We start from the raw sequence: 5,000 nt of genomic DNA on the forward strand, positions 1-5,000 counted from the left end.
CTTTCGTTTTCGCGTCTGTTCCGCCGAGACCTTATCAGGTCCGCCTCCGTAGGCGCGGTCCGACGGCGGCGCGTCGTCGAGGGTCCCTCAGCCTGGACCCGAGCTCGCCATGCGCGCTGCATGAATAGACGCCGCTCATGGCGAATTCTAACCGTTTCAGGGGAAGGTGGTCCCCCTCTGCTACGCCTAGGTATGGGAGGAGGAGCTAGGCCCGCTCGCTCCGCCTCTACTGCCGTCCGCAGTATCTCGTCATCTCGGGCGGCCAGTGCTGCTGCGACGTCCGCAGCCAGTCGCACTCGCGCCCGATCCTCCGCTCTGCCGCGAAGCCGTCGGTTGCGGGCAGATCGCTGACGCGCTGCTCGCGACTCGTTCACGCGCCGCGTGATGTCTTCGATGATGACGTCGTCCATCTCCTCACCGAAGAGTGCGGCCACACTTTCAAGGACCACTTCCTCGTCCTCAGCGAAAGCCGCTTCCGTTCGACCATTGGTGAGCGCTTCCTCATCGCGCCACAGCTGTTGAAGCACTGTGGTGATGGTCTTTGCTGCTTTCTGAATGCGGTCCCACCACTCCGCACTCTCCAGCAGCTTCTCTGCGATGTTGTTAAGCTGGACCGACTCGGGTGTACCCCAGCCCAGCAGCTCACGTCGGATCTCCTCAAACACGGGGCACTCGAACAAGACGTGGGCCACCGACTCGACCGACCCCACGCACCGTGGACACTCCGGAGACGAAGCGAAGCCGCAGACGTGCAGGTACTCCCGGAAGAATCCGTGTCCGGAGAGCACCTGCGAAAGGTGGAAGTCCACCTTCCCGTGCTTTCGTCCCGTCCACCGGTGCAGGTCGGGAATCAGACTGTGTGCCCACGTCTGATAGCGGCTGGCCGATGGTGTTGCCGCCGCACGGTCCCAGGCGTCCTGCCATTGCATCATCGTGGCTGCTCGCTCCGCCGCTCGTACCTCCTTCCTGCTGGCGCCAGGCTCGACCAGCAGCCTGCTATGGCACCTTGCGTCCTCGTTGACGACCAGCCAGTACGGCACCAAACCAGCCATCACCACTGACACCTCGTAGGATACCGAGCGGAACGAACTCGATACCCCACGTGCCAGTGGCTTCTGGACCTGGGCCAGTCGTCTTCGGCACCACTGCATGTCTGTCGCCTTAGCCCAGATGGGCGAGGCGTACCGGATCACCGACTCAGCGACTCCTGCCAGCAACCGCCGCTTGGCCACCTGGGGGCCGCTGTGGTTCCTCATCACCGAGGTAACCACCGCCACCGCACGGAGGGCCTTGTCCGCGGCCGCTTCCACGTGCGGTTTCCACGAGAGTTTCTCGTGGAGTTGTACCCCCAGGTAGCGTATCGATCGCTTTGACGTGCAGACCACTTCGCCGACGCGCACAGGAATTTCCAAACGTCCTCGACGCAGACTCGATATCAGTACCACCTCGGTTTTGTGGGGGGCGAGACTGAGGTGCCGTGCCTCAAGCCACCCCATCACCGCCTCGATCGCAGCCTCCGCGACCGTCGCCGACTCCTCGGGTGTGCAGCCCTCGGCCAGGATGGCGATGTCATCGGCAAAGCCGACGATGGTGGCCCCTTCAGGGAGCTGGATCCGCAGAACGCCGTCGTACATAACGTTCCACAGAGTCGGGCCAAGGATTGACCCCTGTGGAACGCCTGCCGTCACCCGACGTGACACCGGGCCGTCGTGGGTGTCGTACACCAGCTCCCTGTCGGTGAAATAGTCGCGGAGCAGGAGTTGCAGCTGCGCTGGAACCTCCTTCTCACGCAGGGCCATCGCTATCGCCTGCCAGCTGGCGGTGTTAAAGGCGTTTCTGACGTCCAACGCCACAACCAGCAGACAGCGCTTATCCCGGTTGTTAGTCCGTCCGTAGGACATCGCGCGCTCGCCTGCTTCCACCACCAGCTGGATCGCCTGCAGGGTGCTCCGCTGCTTCCGGAAACCGAACTGGTTCTCGGCCAGCCGAGGTGCCTCCGGATCCTCCAGGTGCTCGTTGAGTCTGTCCAGCGTAGTCCTCTCGAAGACCTTCGCCGGATTGTCGATCAAGCAGATCGGGCGGCAGGACGAGGCTTCGCCCGGCGGCTTACCCGGCTTAGGCAACAGCACCAGCTTTTGCCTTTTCCATTCGCGTGGTATTTCGCCGGTGTCCAAGCAGCGCTGGTAGACACCAGCGAATGGCTCCGGATACTTCCGGATGGCAGCCGTTACCGCAGCGTTCGGTACTCCATCGAGGCCAGGCGCCTTCCGCGGATGCAGCTCGCTCGCTATCGCCTGGAGCTCCGCGCAGCTGATCGGACGGACCGGAGTGTCCCCTTCCGAAGGCGTGACGTCCGGCCACTCGACCGGGGGATGCTCCGGAAACAGCTCCTCGACGATCCGCTGCAACACCGCTGGATCGCGTTCACGCGCCGTCCAGCTGCCCCGAAACCGAAGAAGCACTTGCCGGAACCACTGTCCCGTCTCATCTGCAGCCAGGGCCTGCAGCCACTCATCGAACTGGCGCTGCTTGCTGGCCTTAATTGCCACCCTTAAGGCAGCACGCGCCTCCTGATGTTCCTCTGAAGCCAGTTCGGCGGACGTCTCGTCGAGGGCCAATAACTGTCGCTCCCGAGCCAACCGGCAGCGCTCGGTCAGCTCCTCGATATCCGGAGTCCACCAATATGTGTTGCAGTTCCTCCTCTGCTGCTGCGACTGCCCAATCCTCGCCATGGTAGCGTCGCAGGCCTCCGTAAGCACCATCCCCAGGCTTGCCGCATCGGTCACCCGATCGGCAAAACGGGTCGCCTCAAGTGCCAGCTCGAAAGTACGGGGGCAAAACTGGCGGGTTCGCCAGCGAGTACCCGCCTCCCGTACTTCGACACCTTCCTGCTGATGAATGCCCCGTCCGGGCCGCTGACCTGTACGATGCTGTTGCCCGACCGCAAACCGAATATAGCGGTGGTCGCTATAGGAGTAGCGGTCTAGCGTCCGCCAGGAGCTGATGTCCTCCGCTGCTCCATCCGATCGGCAGAGCGTTGGACTCGCGAAGGCGACGTCCACTCTGCTGGGCCGAGCCACACCGTTCCCCAGGAATGTCGGCTCCGTGCCGCGGTTGAGGATCTCCAATCCTAGGCTGGTAACCGTCTGAAGGAGCGCCTCACCCTTAAGGTTGGCCCGCTCGCTCCCCCAGGCCCCATGCCACGCGTTGAAGTCACCAGCTATCAGCACGCAAGGGTGGCCTCGCGCAAGTACCTCCAGCCGGTCCATCTGCTGCTCGAACTCCGGGAGGCCGATCGATGGCGGAATATAGCAGCAGATGACAACGATGCCCGCCACCTCGGCAGCTACGATGCCCGGATGCTGCACGCTCCTCACCCGCTGTATGGGAAACCGTTGGCCACTGGTGACGATCGCGGCCTTCAGTGCGTCGTCGGATGCCCAGTTCCCATTGTTGGCCGGCACAGCATAGAGCTCCGTGATGAGCATCACGTCTGCTCCCTCCTCCCTCATCCGCTGGAGCGCAAGATCCTGAGCGCTCCTGCTCTTACCGATATTTATCTGGAGCACTTCTATCATCATCGTGTGGCTGCAGCTTTGCACGAAGCTGCGGCAATCGAGTGCGGGCCGCCACACTTCAAACAGCGAGCCTCGCCAGTGCAGCTCGCTGCCTTGTGGCCTTCCGCGCCACACCGGATACACGCTTTGCTGCGGTCCTCTCCCGAGCACTGCCCGGCGAAGTGGCCGCGCTCCAAACATCGGAAGCACCGCTTCTCCTCCAGCGACGCTTTCGGGACCTCCCACACCCAACAGGAGGTGTGTCCTAGGAGCAGGCGCTTCCCAGCCAGATGCTCCGCATCCGACCGGGGCAGACGAACGCGAGCACGCTTCGTGCCGTCTCGCCGCTCCCACATGTCGAAGGTGGCCTCGGAATGCTCCTTGCCGAGAGCCGTCAACACCGCCCGACGCAGCTGGTCCTCGCTCGCCAAGGAGTCGATGTTTGTTATGAGCACCATCGACATCTCCGTACGCACGGACGCCGCACCCTTGTCTCCGATGGCTTGCCGGATACGCTGGCACAGCTCGGCGCTGTCGGCATCACGGCTCAGCGGCAGCCGCAAGGTGTCTTTCGGCGTTCGCTTGCCGACGCCGATCTTCTCCTGCATGCCGTCGAGATGCGAGCTCGTACGAATCGCCCTATACATGTCGAGGTAGCTGACGCCCTCCGCTGGCATCACCTCGATGGTGTCGGGCCGCTTCCGCGACTTCTTCACTGCAGCTGGCATCGTGCGTGGCTGCTGCTTACTCTGCTTTCGCAGCAACTGGCCCTGCAAATGCCACTGTTGTTGTTGTTGCTGGGGCTGCCCAGCCGAACGCTGTCCGCTCTGATGTTGCTGCGGACGTTGCTGCTGTTGCCGCTGCGGCTGCTGCCGTTGCGGGAGCTGCGGCCACTGCTGCTGATGCTGCTGAGCCGGCTGCTGGCGTGCCGACTTACGGCGCACCACCTCGGCCCAGGAGCCGCCTTCCTGGTCCGGAGACGGCACCACCGTAGCCGTCACCGCACCCTCTCGCTGTTGTGCCAGCTGCTGCTGCTGCTGCTGCTGCTGTTGCTGCTGCGACTGCGCAACAACCAGTTGCGTAAGGAGCCCAGAGACCATCTCCCGCTCCTTACGGTTCTCCTCTCGCAGATGGAGCACCTCCTGGCGATGGCACTCCTGCATCGCCGCGAGGTCTTTCCTATATTGCTCAGCTTGCTCCGTCAGCTGAACACGGAGGAGGGATAGCTCGTCCTCCAAACGCTCGATGAGCCTCTCCATCGTGGCTCCTTTCGCAGCCGTGGCCGTGCCAACGCCACTCGTGCGAGCAACACCGCTCGTGGCTGCGGTCTGCCCTTCCGGCACTCTGCTGAGCATCACTACCGGTTTCGAGCCCACCGGTGCTCGGCTATCAGTCGATCCCGACCGTGATCGTAAATTCCGACTGGCGGACATCATCGCCAGA

The sequence above is a fragment of the Anopheles moucheti genome, assembly GCF_943734755.1.
Source record: "Anopheles moucheti chromosome X unlocalized genomic scaffold, idAnoMoucSN_F20_07 X_unloc_5, whole genome shotgun sequence".
In the NCBI taxonomy this organism is placed as follows: Eukaryota; Metazoa; Arthropoda; class Insecta; order Diptera; family Culicidae; genus Anopheles; species Anopheles moucheti.